Source organism: Sinohyriopsis cumingii, chromosome 8 (assembly GCF_028554795.1).
Source record: "Sinohyriopsis cumingii isolate HCF-2022 chromosome 8, ASM2855479v2, whole genome shotgun sequence".
NCBI classification, from domain to species: domain Eukaryota; kingdom Metazoa; phylum Mollusca; class Bivalvia; order Unionida; family Unionidae; genus Sinohyriopsis; species Sinohyriopsis cumingii.
The window spans coordinates 104,428,961-104,445,263 of NC_142968.1; the positions used below are offsets into that span (position 1 = coordinate 104,428,961).

The following is a 16,303-nucleotide window of genomic DNA, read 5'->3' on the forward strand; positions in this document are numbered from 1 at the left end:
TGCTCCCAGCGGCTGATTCTCAAATTTTTCATCATTTTATAATCTAAATATTTCAAATCGATTCCCTTTTTTCAACAATGTTCACTTCATGTAAGCTAAAATTTTACTAGTTAAAATGCCTGCATAATTAGGAAATGGCTTGAAATCAACTAATTGTTTGTGCTGATTTAACTCATGCCGGATACGAGCCTAGACTAATACTGCCACTCAGACTCAGCGCTCAGGAAACAAGCTAGGTTAACTATGCCATGTTTTTCGTGGCGCTTTTGAGATGAGGAAGGTAAAGTACAATGAGTTAAAGTGGCAGCAGGGGTTAACGAGTTAAATTGTTATTCCTCAAATTTTATTTGTTGTATATTATCCACCTAGACCGTCGGCATTGCCGTCTCGGGGTTCGGAGCAATATATCCATCAATTTAAAAAAAATTAAACTGAACATCCAAGATTAGCAATAATACCATAGGAGACAATGTTAGTTTCTACCAAAACCATTTTTAGGCAGACTTTTCCCTGGTATCTCACTTCTGCCGAAGAAGGAAAGCTGAATTTTAGCACGCTCAAAAACTGCCATAAACCACTTTTGCTCCTTTTATTACTTATAATATCTCAACAAGAAAAAAAATCAAGCAATTTGTCTACACCTAACAGATTACAGCAATAAAGTAATCCATTAACAGCTTGTTGTGTCTACATTCCAACTTTAACCCTGTTACTCAATAAGGCATCATTGCACTGTCTGTAACAACTGCTGGAACAGTTCTGGTATACACTACATTGTTTCTGGCTGGTTTCTATAATGCACATAAATACCGAAAACAATATTTTGTCTTATTTCAGATAGAATCACATGTATTTTTAAGCCTAGTGAGCATTACACCTCTCCCTCGATAACTCGCACACTAAAGGTTCCACAAACAGACCACACTATAAACAATTATTTGAATCCGTTTTTCTTATCGAGCTCCATTATGGACAAATGATTACCCAATAAGCAGAATATGGTGGAGATTGCAAGCGGAAGGTCAAAATCTGACTCCCTATAAGGGATCTGCCTTTGGAATATCCACCATAAACTCTGATTTTATAAATCCAAACCCAAAACGTTTATATTGTTATCCATATATACATCCATACAAAAAAGAATTCAAACATAATTAATTCAACCATATGCTACGGCATAACCAACTGAAACCTGATAAACATGGAATTCTTCATATATGCCTTCATAATGAAGAATTCTATCCTCATTTGACAAACGCCAAGTGCTAAGGCACAATCAATTAAAACTAAAACAACATAACACATGTACCTTTCCACCACTGTGTGTGGAAGAAAAAAAGTATTTTTTCTTCAACCCATGATATGCTAAGGCATATACAGACGCACTCAAAAAACAAGAATACAAACTCAAACATTTATTATTCTTGGGATACATTAGATAGAAATATAACTTGTAAATTTGAAATAATTATGCTGTCCGACATCGAACATACACAAGACACATCTCTCAAAAAAAAGAGGAAAATACATCATAAAAATAGACATATGACTCTGGCAAAGTCACTTCAAAAATAATAAACAACACAAGGGAAAGGGAAGGAAATTAACCCATGGCTAGATTGCCTTTGGGGTAATAGTACAACCCTAAAATCCGAAGCTAAATTGGTAGAAATCAGGCCCACTGTCAGCCTGGACAAAGGGAAGAAAGTATACCAATAATGCTTCCTTATGGGATAAATGGAAAAACTCTAAGAACTCGATGGATAAAAAAGAAATCAACCCTTAAAAAGAAACCCACTTTGGCATCAAGAAAACCGTGGGGGGGGGGGGAGTGGCAATAGGGAACTGGGCTGTTTATTGACTGAATCCTCTTCTTTTTTTTACAATTATGTTGATAATTTTTAATAATGCATTTTTTAAAATTAAGTTGTTAGTTATTTTGTTTAAATAACATTTATTTTCAAAATGTCCAATGTATTACGTCACTGCTTTTTCTGTTCTTGATGAGTCTGGTTCCTGTAGTGGTGTTTAATATTATTCAGCCAAATCGTGAGTGGTGTACTTATACATAATCCAGGCAATCATCTTCGCTGGCCAAAGTTCCGATATGATAACCCTCTCTATACCTTGGCATATTGAGCAGATATTTCCGTGCTCTGAGTGTGAATTTCATTGGATGTGGCAGCAAGCCACTGCATCCATCAAAATTATGTTGTTCAAATTTGAAAACTGTTCCAGCATGATCGAGACAAGGGAAGCAATTTTCTAGTGTCGGTTCATATTAGCACAATTACACCTGTAATGGCTTCCCTTTGGTACAGTCATACACAGACACAGCTTAGTGCTTCTGGGGCATAGCAACAGAGATACTGATAACAATGCTGGGGCTGAGCGAGTTAAAATTAAACAACCCACCCCCTTTCAATAACGTCAGTGGGTGAAACTCCAACTGCATAATAAGTCTGCAGTAAATCAGCAAAGAATATCCTACCACAGAAACATGCAATGAAGTCTGTGATGCTTGTTTTACACATATGGGTTTATGTGTGTATTTGTGAAGTTAGTAAAATAACTGGTCCTACTATAACACATATTGTATAAAAGAAAATCACCATGATGGAATCCTCTCACCAGTATAAAAGACATTTGTAAAAAAAATGCAAAACTTCTTTTTGACTGTCCAGAGAAAGTCACAACTCAAAATGGCATTTCAATGCAGTCTTGAAAAAAGTCCCTTGAAAAAGTGTTCGCCTCATTTGCTGTATTACAAGTAACTGGCACAAGTCATGAAATGGCTTATTCATTCAAACAAAAAAATGTATTCTGATCTAGTTTCAAAAGAAATGGGTTAGAATATTTACATCTGATAATGGGATACATTCCTTAATAATACCAGTAAAATTTACCAAGATCCTGAATGAAACAAACTAAATTACAAAGCACTACAATGACTCTGAACAAATGTCATATTTAATCAGAAATATGAGTTACGATTATTTTGCTCCTACATTACCTCACCATTATTTTGCTCCTGCAATACTACATCAATAAATATGAATATTAATAGGTAATTAATAATTAAATAAGAATAATAAAATCTTCATCACAAGGTGAATACAAGTTACAAGTCATTATGAGTGAGCATATCAGATATTTAAAATTGTCTAGAAGGAGTTATACTGGGGACATAACTAAAACGACTCCTAATAGTAATACAAGGTACACTTTTGTCAGTCAAAACAAAAAGCATAAAAGGCTATTTTCTGCAAATTCATGTTATGATATCAATTTCTCAAGATTTATTTTTGCAAATCAGTTTTCTTCTTTCTATTGTGAGCAAGATTCGCAGAAATCTGACTTGGCGGGTGATCAAGCCAACGTGTAATCGTGTTCATTCATGCACACGTGTTATACCCTCTCACAAAAAAAAACAACGCTTTGAAAGAACAAAACAAACTCTAAAAAGTATTATATACATTTAATATTTTTCCTGCGATATACAGCTAATTCACCCATCTTTAAACACTTATTTGTAAAAGTATTTCTTTCTAACGCATAGAAAGTTTGAAAGATTCGATTGAATGACATTCGTCCGCCATGTGCAATGATCACATGCTTCATGTTTACAGTGATACTGGCTCCCTCTGATGTAACAGGAGCCATTTCACCGATTTAGAACATATGTATGCATATGCGTTTCACAGAGATTTTTGAACAGGCTTACTTGGGGGGGAATTTCGTAAACAAATCTGCCCAAAAAAATTTAACTCCATATTCCGCAATTTTGGCATTTGCGCATGTATTGATACGTCACTAGTCATTCATTTTCGAGGAGCAAAAAGAAAAATATTAGACCTCTTCTTATGCGATTTTCGATACAAAGTCAAATATTTTAGACTTACCTTTTCTATATACATCCGTTCTGTGTTTCAAAATTAATTCAAGATCAAAGGAGAGGTGGCGGAAGTTGAAATTTTATACTGTCACCCCCAATAATAAACCTAAGCAACCCAGGATGGCGCGCAAAATGTCGATTTGAAATTGGGCCTACCTTATGTAGAAAATGCAAGAAGCTGATTGGTTATATTTGCATTCCTTTCCTGTCAAGTACAAAAACAAGATCTCAAAAAAAAAAGAAACACCACCATATACATATTTCAGAATTAATAGTGTTAAATGCATGCAAATCTTTGATATTTCAAGTTTAATTAAAATAAGCCTGGATTTATTTTATCGTACGAGACTAATCCGAATGCGAAGCTGTTGCTATAGTGACGTCATAAGCTTGAGGTATCCAATGGGGTATAGTTCCCGATCTGTGTCAAAATCACCAATATCATTGAGGAAACAAGTAAATTTCGTCATGTATATTTTGATTTCTACTGGCCAAATTGTTTCACTTGAAATACAGTTGTATATTTTTTACACTGATGCAAGCTGTACAAGTGGGAATTTTTGTCTTTTCTTAATTTTAGGGTTTCTTTGTTGTATTTTTGTGGGGGGGTTTTATATAAAAAAAAATACGTTTAAATTATGATTATGTTAAAGTGAAACCCATCGATTCGTAATAGCGGTAGTTAAGAGAGGCTTTGTATCCCAAACTATGATAACTATGTGGATTGCTTTTGACTATTTCGTTATTACTTCCTCCATGCAAAGTGTATTTCTGCAAACAGAAACCCTATTCCTTTTTTGACGTTATGTTTTGTTTCCATTTTATAGAATATTTTCTTCTTTTTTTTGATGGTTATAAATTATCTTGTTTAAATGACATCTACTCATCGTCATGATTATAAACATTATATAAAATCGATTTCTTTCAAAATACGATGTTGAAGAATACAGCATTGTATTTCGTTCTTATTTTCAGCACACAACTTTTCAGTTGTTACCCATGCGCGTGTTTGCTATCAGTTTAATTGTGAATTTAATCCTCCTGAATGATTCACATAACTAATCTCTTTTGTTGTTGTTGTTGTTGTTGGTGTTGTTGTAGGGTTTAACGCCATTTTCAACACAAGATAGGCTATACATGGTGGCCAGTATTAATGGTGGAGGAAGAACCCGGAAAAACCCCAGAAAGAACCACCGACCCATGAGAAGCTACTGGCAAGCTTTCTCACATAACCACACTAATCTCCTTTAAAAGATTTGCTATTGTATGGTCAGATACTTTAAAAGATTTGCTATTGTATGGTCAGATACTCCAAAAAATTACAAGCTAATTAATTAAAAGCAACTTTTATTCCCACTATTGCTGTCAGTGTACGAAGTATGTATGCATATCACAATGTATGAATTAATGCGTCTAGCTAGCAACAAGTCAGTCGGCCTGCACAAATATCAAATCCATAATTAGGAAATAGATATAGGCATCCATAGCATAGACCAAACATGAATACACGTTTTTCTCATGATGACAAATACATGTGGCCGTTCATATACCGTTTGGTCTAAACGCATGCATGGCACATCCAGGATATATTTGTAAGAGTGTTCAATTTTGATGATGATAGCTTGTTTTTTAAATGGGAAACCTCCATTTTTTATTTATCTATTGTGTGTACGTCTGCATCAACCGATGACATTGTAATGCACTTTTTTACCCAAGGGAACCACTGTGTCTCTAGTACGCATAACGGACTCGTAACCAAAAGGGCGCGAGTTGGAGTTTTATCCAAACCAGCCTCCGTCATATTGTAACCTGCTCACCCAGGCTTAATTTCACACGCAAGCTCACTTACTTTTTGAGAGTTACTTCCTGTTTCTAGACATAGCAAATCTTGAATTTAATGCAATATTATGATGCAGTGTATAGAAAGTCGTCCGATAACACTGGTCAACAGTGAAATCATTACTGACTTGAAAAGGCCCTAATCTGTAGTATTTTGGTGTGCCGAACACGAATATAACCGTGAAAAATTTGTATTGGCTCTCGTTTTGAAGATATTCATATACCTCATTTTCTATGTTTCACTGTGTAAATTTCTCCAGTAGGACTGCAGCAACATCCGGAATAATGATGTAACATTGCATAATACCATCATGCTCACATCATCCACAGTTGATTGCATCATTTTCTGATGCAATGCAATACTAATGCCATGCGGCTGCTGAAGTAAGTTGACGTCAGCAGTGTACTATACATGTGTAGGCCTATTATACTAATGCCAGGCGGCTGCTGAAGCTGACGTAAGCAGTGTACTATATAAAGCCCAATCAGATAGGTTCAGCATTTAAAATATTTTAGACGTTGTGCGAGACAGTTCAAGCTACTGTTACATAAAACTTATTATTTTATCCATTTACGTACAATAAAGAACAGTAATGCCTCGAAAGTGTGTTAATACCGCGGACAATTTTTGCTATATTTGTGGGGAAGTGACATTTGCCAACCAGAAGAAAAGTATCAATTCTCAAGTGAAGAAGGCATATCATCTTTACTTCGGATGCAAGGTTGGTGACCAAGACAAGCCTTGGGCTCCGCATATATGCTGTGCTACATGTACAACACAGCTTTCACAGTGGTTGAATTGCAAAAGGTCATCAATGCCGTTTGCAGTCCCAATGGTGTAGAGAGAGCCAAGCAACCACCTAAATGACTGTTACTTCTGCTTGGTTCCTCCTCTTTCCGGCGGAATAACGAAGCGAAAGAAGTCGAGAATAGTCTACCCAAACATTCCGTCTGCATTGAGACCAGTTCCACATGGTGAGGGACTTCCTATTCCAGAACCTCCAGCAGAATATTCTCTTGATTCATCTGACGAAGACAAAGGTGAGTCGACCTGTTCTTCTCCTGGTCCATCAGCATGCAGTGATCCAGATTTTCACTGTGGTGCATCATCAACCCCACACAGAATAACACAGGAAGAACTAAATGACCTGATTCGTGATTTGGACTTATCAAAGAACAAGGCAGAATTGCTAGGATCAAGACTCCAACAATGGAATCTTCTAGAAGAAGATGTCACAATTACTGCATATCGAAAGCGCCACCAGCAATTGGAGCCTTTCTTCAGAAAGGAAAGTAATCTGATATTCTGTTCCGATATTGAGGGCCTCATGAATGCTTTAAAAATCACTCATGACCCACAAGAATGGAGACTATTTGTGGACTCTTCGAAACTGAGTCTCAAGGCTGTGCTTTTGCACAATGGAAACATTCTTCCATCTATTCCAGTAGCGTATGCTGTCCACATGAAAGAGACATACGATAACTTAAGGCAGCTACTGAATTCCATTGAGTATAACAAGTACAGCTGGCACCTCTGTGGTGATTTGAAGGTAGTTGCCCTTTTAATGGGACTGCAGCAAGGATATACAAAATACATGTGTTTCTTATGCGAGTGGGATAGCCGAGCAAGGGAAATGCACTACATGAGGAAGGAATGGACTCACAGGCAGAATGTAGCCATTGGAGAGAAGAATATCCAACACCCAGCTCTGGTTGAGGCTCAGAAAATCTTGCTAGGTTTGATGAAGAACTTCGTGAAAGCCATTGACCGGACTTTGCCAGCATTCCGATACCTGCATGAAAAATTCCCTCGACTCAGCGAAGCAAAGATTAAAGAGGGAGTTTTTGTGGGTCCTCAGATTCGAGAGCTTTTCAAAGATGACCGGTTCAACAACTTGCTGGAAGGTGACGCGAAACAAGCATGGAATGCTTTTCGCCTAGTTTCTACAAACTTCCTCGGAAATGTTAGGGCAGAAAACTATAAGGAACTAGTAGAAGACATGTTGATGAAGTATAAGAAACTTGGCTGCAATATGTCTCTAAAGATTCACTTCCTTCATTCCCATTTGGATTTCTTTCCTAGCAACTGTGGTATTGTTAGTGATGAACACGGCCAACGTTTTCATCAAGATATCGCAACAATGGAACAAAGATACCAGGGAAAATGGTCCACTACAATGCTGGCTGACTACTGCTGGACACTCCTCAGAGATGCTCCCGAACAGCTGTACAAGAGACAGGCGAAGAAATCTAAGATGTAGTCAATGACTTGATTTTTTTATAGGTAGGCTATTACAGTTGACCTTTTACTATTGGAATGCATTTCGTTATGTAAACATTAATTTCTTGCAGATTACAAAAAAACTAGAGCCAATTTTGCAATTTGACTGTCATATTCGTGTTCAGCACATAAAAATTGATAAGAATTGAATAATTTTATTTCAGTAACATGACTTTTGTAAAAATTTGTTGTCCAGTGTAACAGACGAAGTCCCCGTAGAAATTATGGCTTGTTACATTATATACTTATATGTGATGAAACTATATATCTATTCAAGTATATTGACAATAGAAACTCTAAATGAGAAAAATAAAGGATTTATTATAGTCGTCAAATGTCACTAAATTAATTCAAATAACAGAATGTGTAGATTCTTTTATTACGTTCCCTCTATTTCATTACTTGAGGGTATGACCAACAGTCTTAACAGTTTTGTATTAAATAATAATATTTATCATATAGAATTTACTATTAAGATTTTAGAATATTCTATGGAGCAACATTCAAATTCCGATAACAAACGAATTCAAATAAATATAATTATCGTACGAAATCGAAAACCATTGATGTTACAGTAAAAATATAGTCCTACAAAAGTACTGAAATATCTACACTTTATGGAGGCCTAACTCAGTATATCCCTACGTAAAAAGTATTCTACGCTGTATTTTTTGCTTTATTTTCTTTAGTACCGAAATGTACAAAATATTTATATTCCAAATGAATGTATATTTTCAAATTTGTTTGCTTTAAATTAATTTGTAACGACAGAATGATAACATTTCCTATCACTTTTGGAAGCCAATTTGCAAAAATAGGAATACAGTATATATTACATTTGCATGACGAACCCGATCTCGCTCGAAGGATGAGATCAACACCCTAGTTATGATTTTCGGATACATTACACCATGTAACACTCCGCATAAATAGTGCATATAGCTAACATGTATTAAAGAGATAACAAATGTTAACTAGTGTTAACATATTGTGATTCAAGACAAATATTGAATGCTAATTATATTATTACACTTTTAATACAAATGTATGACCAAACACTAAAATCATTGTCAGTTATATAACATTAAACATTGGGCTCCAACTAAGTTGGTGGTGCGCGAAACTTAGAACACACACGATGCGAATGTGTCATCTTTGCAAGGGATGGTAATTGCATTGTTGGGTTGTTAAGTATAACTTATTCTACGTAAAAACCTGTTATATAAACTGTTTGATTATGTTAAATTATACTTGCACATCACGCATAATGAAAACTGGAAGTGCTTCCAATCAATGGTCTCCAAAATAAAAATGGCGGACATTGTAAAATACATCGAACGTAGCGAATAACGTCAAGATCAATCTTATATAGCATTCTTAGGCAAAACATCGTACTTAACATAGTACTATCTGTACATGAAACTGTTTTATTTGTAATTTACAGCATTCAGACAACGTATACAAACTATGCGAACCGAAAGTGGTTACGGTGCTTTTTGTTGTTGAGTTTAATTATAGTGGCGTGCGCACAATTGTGCACGTGCCACTTTACCGTGCTTTACAAAATACACAAGTAATGTTTCAACAAATCACAACAAATTTCTGCCCCACCCCCACCCCACCGAAACAGAAATAGTTTGTTTCGTGTAAAATTTGTAACAATGTATCTCTGGATAATGCATTTTACTCCAGTTGCCTCGATACGGTAGAACCTTTCAAGCTTCTGATCAGACCTACGATTTTAATTCGTTTCTTAAACAATTTTTGAAATAATAATTTAAAATCAGCATTATAATGTAATATGTATGATTGTTGACCTGTCATATTTCATCGAATCGATGGTATGAAACATTCAATATTTTCATTCCTGTCTTCCTTTCAGCTGTCTTTCTGTGTCTTCATCTTTCTTCTTCCTAATATCTCATTCTCACATTTCACAATTTGGCTGTATTTGTTTTTTTTTTCAATAGTAAAAAGTCGGATAACAAATATTTCGTTTATTGTCAATATCCATGCAGTGGCACGTCATTTGTGTAATTTATACAACTAGAAACAAATTTATATATTCTGTACCACACAGTTAATTTACCTTTATTATAAAGAGTAGCCATGGTACATATATTGGTATTGTATCGAACATGTTATCTAATGGTCGAGTTCAATACTCGCACTGCCTCAGCGTGTCCTTGAGAAATGCACTAATCTCTAATTACATCGGCAATCATACTATTACCAAGTAAAAAGCTGAAATTGCATCTTGAAAAGAAAAGAAAAAAAAACAATTAACATAACACAAATATTGCAACATAGAGTGTAGATCTTGTACCATGCTTGGCAATAATTTGGAAAGAAACGAAAACGAGCACTTTAATCGACAATGTTAGTATCATTTATATCATCGATTACTCTGATAAAGAATTTATATTAAAAAAATTGACTAATATTGCAGTGAGTGACTTTTCCTTTTAATCAGAACATTAAATTTATTCATTTATTGTTGATTATTCTACATAAATATTCTCCCATGATTACTATTCCCCCAACCCCCCCCACCCCCCACCCTACCCCCCCCCCAAAAAAAAAAAAAAAAAAAAAAAAAAAACAATTATCGTGCATTTATTATTATAGGGTTTTGGACAAGCCGTGTCCAATTCGTATCAACTGTATACCGGTGCAGATATCAGTAGTGAATGGGGATACCCTAGCGACAATGGGACCTTAATGTTAAAATAGGGGGGTTGTACCCTGGCGACAATGGAAAATTTAACATTAGAGAAAAAAGTTTGTACCCTGGCGACAATGGGAATTTAACATGGGGAATAAATTTTGGGACTGTTGAGCGACAATGGGAATTTAACATGGGGAATATATTTTGGGACTGTTGAGCGACAAGGGGAAATGGAACAGGGTCGGGGCCCTGTTTTAATAGGGTCCCGACCTGATGGGTCTATGGAAATGGAAAAGGGGAGAGGGATATAAAACACACACACACACACACACACACACATAAAAACTGAAAAGGACCTTTGGTTTTATGTTAATATATCCTTAATATTATATCGTGGATAAACACCAGTGTATCTATTTATAGCTATAATCAGCTTAAATTCCTATGAAATCTCACTATCTATTTATACTACAACATGTGGGTTATTCCTTTGGAAAATCCCACTATCTTTTTATAGCCTCAGCTTGAGTGACGTTCCTGTTTATGAACTCTAATACATATGTATAGCTACAACCTGTGGAAATCCCCAAGTCCATATTTATAGTCTCAAAATTTCCAGCGTCAGTGACGTCACTGTATTGAACACTAGGGGATAAATGGCAACAGTGTTGCAAGTGGCTGACCTGAATACGCGCTACTGTAGGTAGGTAGATAGAGTGTATTTGATAGGGATAAAGTGAGTTTTATAGGAACAAACAGAGACCAATACACACACACACACACTGTACGCGCGCAGACATACGCGCGCGCACACACACACACACACACTATAAAATGGATAAAATTAGTAACTACTTACAATATCAACTTGTGTGACGATCGTGGATAAATACCTATGTAGCTATAATCAGCTGAAATTCATATGAAATCCCACTATCTATTTATAGCTCCAACTTGTGGGTTATTCCTTTGGAAAATCCCACTATCTTTTTATAGCCTCAGCTTGAGTGACGTTCCTGTTTATGAACTCTAGTACATATGTATAGCTACAACCTATGGAAATCCCCAAGTCCATATTTATAGTCTTAAAATTTCCAGCGTCAGTGACATCACTGTACTGAACACTAGGGGATAAATGTCAACAGTGTTGCAAGTGGCTGACCTGAATACGCGTTACTGTAGGTAGGTAGGTAGAGTGTATCTGATAGGGATAAAGTGAGTTTTATAGGGACAAACAGAGACCAATACACACACACACACACACACACACACACACACACACACACACAGGAAAGAGGAAAAAACAAAACCAAACATACTATCCATACAAACGTACGCGAACGCATACAAACCCCAAATATACTATCCACACAACGTCGCTAACGCATACAAACCCCAAATATACTATCCACACAACGTCGCTAACGCATAAAACCCCAAATATAATATCAACACAGAAGGGAGATAATACAAACCCCAAATAAACTATCCACACAAACGTACGCGAACGCATACAAACCCCAAATATACTATCCACACAAACGTACGCAAACGCATACAAACCCCAAAATATACTATCCATACAAACGTACGCGAACGCATACAAACCCCAAATATACTATCCACACAAACGTACGCGAACGCATACAAACCCCAAATATACTATCCATACAAACATACGCGAACGCATACAAACCCCAAACATGCTTTCCATACAAACGTACCCGAACGCATTCAGTTCCCAAATATACTATCCACACAACGTCGCTAACGCGGACAAACCCCAAATATACGATCTACACTCGGGAGGAAGAAGAAAAAAAACAACCAAATATACGATCTACACAACGTACGCGAATACGCACACACACACAGAGACACACGCACGGACACACACACACACACGCACACACACACACACAGAGGGAAGAGGAAAAAAACAAACCCCAAATATACTATTCACACAGAAGGGAGATAATACAAACCCCAAATATACTATCTACACATGGAAGAGGAAGAATACAAATCCCATACCTACTATCCACACGGAGGTGAGATGTAAATAAAATAAACCCCATATCTACAATCTACGCAGAGGGAAGAAATAAATAACCCAATATACACTATCCTCAAAGAGGGAAGAGGAAAAAGCCATAGTATACAAACCACACAGAGGGAAGAAGAAAACCATTATACACTATCCACACGGAGTGAAGAAATAACCCTTTATATATACTATCAACATAGAATGAAGAAAATAACCCATTATATTCCATCAACACAGTGAAGAAGAAAAAGTTTTTTGAAAGCACCTAAGCCCTCACCTGCAATGACCAACTCTGCCAAGCACCTACACCCCACCCCACCCCCAACACTACAAAACCCATTTAACCCGTTATTTTATGGCATCAGTGTGTGATTTAGGAAACATCAAGACACAAAATGATGGATGAATAGACTGACTATTGTTTACCGACTTGCATGCCTAAAAAGCGTGCGTGAAGGAAAACATTCTTTCATTTCAATTCAACTTTTGTCTCTCTTTCTTAGACGAAGCAGGTATTCTGGAGACAAATACCCATTTACCTTTGCAGATATAGCAAACTTCATTAGCACTTACACACTTTCGTATGACTCTCATCAAATCAACGACCAAAAGAGTATCTTTTGTTGCCACTTTCGCCTGTGAATTATGCTTTCGTATGACTTTTAGCAAATATTTGACCAGCAGGTCGATCTGTGCTGACTCTTCCATCTTCTTGATCGTTTGAGAGTGGAATGAATACTCTGACGCTAAGATACTCTCCCTATATACAGGGACCTGCTGCATATGAAACCTAGTCAAATGTAATTTTGCAATAAGATGAAACGATTTCATTGAGAAAGTAAAAGGCAATGATGTACCGTATCGCCTCACACAAAACCTGAAGTGTTACTGCAAATCCGTGTCAGGGATTTCGAAGACGACATAACTGAGCTTTAATCAATGCTCTCCATTTATGCCACAAAACCACGAGTCCTGATTCACGCCAAAAGAAATTTCGTTCGGTCCATAAAAAATAGTATCACATCTGAGAAACGCAAAAACGAACTTCCAGAAAACTGAGAACGACGGCTTACACCTACAACGTAAATTTATGAGTTCAAGTAGTGCGTAAAACTTAGTCAAATTAAATTTTTGTGGTCAAGACGAAACGATCTCTTTTCGAACAAGAAAGCAGACACCAAGCGACAATGGCGATCCGTGTCACACAACACTTTTCAAAATGTATATTATCAGAGGTTTGTTCTAGCGATCTGCACGGTTAAATTAAATGTTGATGTATTTTGCAATAAGACGGACACAACTTCCATGGGATCGCCCATGGTACGATTGTTCGTGCATTAGTTTAATTTTTTAAAATATTTTTTATATAAATCGCCTATAGGATAGACCCAGTAAAGCATGGCCATTCTCGTCACTGTCTGAATAGCTACTCAAGTCAATTCGAAGTGAACGCGGTAAGAAAATAAGTATAGCCAATGAAATGGCTTACAACGGGTGATGCATTGTTTTGTTCTAGGACTGTGTGACATAATAATCCCTATGTTCTTGCGTTGTTACCATTACAGTGCAGACAGATTGAGATGTGAACTTACAAGCCCTCTTTGTGTGTGTTGTACCATTTCTTCTTACCACATCAAAATACTGAGGGTCACGGTATTGGTTCGCGTTTTCAAGCTGACCATTATTTTATATCTCACTTAAACATTTTAACATAAACACTCACACTCACATCGGTAGAGTCAGAACAGACGTGTTACAGTATTGAGGGGCATGTTATCTTTTTTTTCTTCTTCAAACTAATAAATTTGGGGTTTGTATGAAGTAAAGAACCGAAAGTACAGTGAACCTCAAGGATGATGACCCAATCTGTCTGTCTATTGATGCGTGTATTTACTTAAGAAGAAATATGACCTCTAAAACACAAAGAGATACGGCAAGCATGATTTGGATGAACACAACGATGTTTTCCTTCACGCCCGTGTAATTTAGAGTTTCAATCGTCTTTGAAGACAAACTTGGTCTCCTTTTGTAGGGCTTGAAATAATAAAAAAAACTGAAAAATCTTAAGCACTTTGCTATAGATAATTTCATCAACAGACTAAACAACATAAATACCGTTACAACAATAGAAAGCCTTAAATCTTCTATCAGAAAGAAATGCATCAAAAAATTAAAGATTAACGATAACTAACCAATGAAACCGAATTTAACAAAGGCAATGACATGTGAAGAAATGCCTCTCACTTTGGAAAGGTAGGCGAATGTACTCTGTCATGCACCATCAACTTGAAAAAAATTATAAACAGAGAGAAACCTGAATTCAAAATTCAGTTGTTTTTTTCTTCAAAATTGTTTCGTTTCTTTTTTCTTTTTTTGGAACAAATCTAAGCACTAATATAGAGTGGAAAAGGGAAAATGCACATACAAGCTTTGATAGTTTTGAAAAAATGAGGGGATATTCCTAACGTTCATAACCACCTATATATGCTTGGACTTGTCTGTGACTTATCCACAAAACAAGATGTACATATTTCTGGTCAAGCTGCAAGTGTGTGCGTGTTTTTGAAAATGGTAAAAATTGGATATACAATTTTCTCGTGACACTTATAAAGTGAAGAGTCTGTGCAGGTGTCAAAAGCCAAAATCATGTAAGTTTTGTATTTTGTATGGCTTGTAAAGATTTCCACTTTAGAAAATGTGAAGTATCACAAGTTATTATCACAAACAGAAGTGGAACATAGGGGCTTGCAAGAAAGAAAATAACCCAGACGGTTGGTGTCTCTGCGCGTAGATTTTCTGCAAACTGAAATTCCACACGCATCTGGCCGGATTTTATAGAGTGAAAATGTCCCTCGTCGCTGTCTTGACTTACAATTCGTTAGAGAACCGTTTTCGAAAATGGAGTTTCACTGTAACTTTCCCTTTGGAGTATGGAATATTTTGTCCCAGATCTCCTTTTATAGCAATGATGACAGTGTCTAAATACGACTAACTGACGGACAAATAGTGAGGATGTACAAATTCACGGTGTACGTGATAGGTGTTTGCACCTTCCTGGTCATTGTTTGTGGTACTATCCACTTTGAAAGGAATGACTCGCAGTAACGGCACAGAGGTGTGTCCCACCACGTTGTACTCCACCACATCGGAATACACAGAGATCAAATTAAGTCCTTGGTTCAGTTCTACCGGGTTTCCAAAAGCTCTGTAAAAATCCATATTACTGTTGATCTTGGGGCTCAAATTGTTTGCGACCATTTCAGCATGTCCACCCAAAATTTCAAACAAACTACCATTGAACCTGAGGGACAATGTGTCCGTATCTTGAAATTTGATCATGAGACGATGAGCCACTTTATGATACTCAATCTTCACACTTTTTTGACTCTGTTCAGTGCTTTGCCAAAGGCTAAGTTGAACCTGTCCGCAATAGTGTCCACCAAATGTTCACCACTAAAATAATAACCTGAAGGAATTTTCAAGGTGTAGATAATGAAGGCTGGTATGTTGGCTGGTCTTGTGTCCCTTAAAAACCCGATTTTATTGATTTCTTCCTCCAATTGGGCATTCAGG

General features: G+C 36.5%; 1 protein-coding gene across 1 annotated transcript in view; it reads right to left on the minus strand.

The window, feature by feature from the left end:
• LOC149794293 (dual specificity tyrosine-phosphorylation-regulated kinase 1B-like) overlaps positions 1 to 4,049 on the minus strand; it is a 96,080-nt gene extending 92,031 nt beyond the window's left edge. The window contains exon 1 of the mRNA XM_089968451.1: positions 3,903 to 4,049. The gene's annotated coding sequence lies outside the window, so the exon portion shown is untranslated. The remainder of the gene's footprint in view (positions 1 to 3,902) is intronic.
• Positions 4,050 to 16,303: the final 12,254 nt, after the last annotated feature.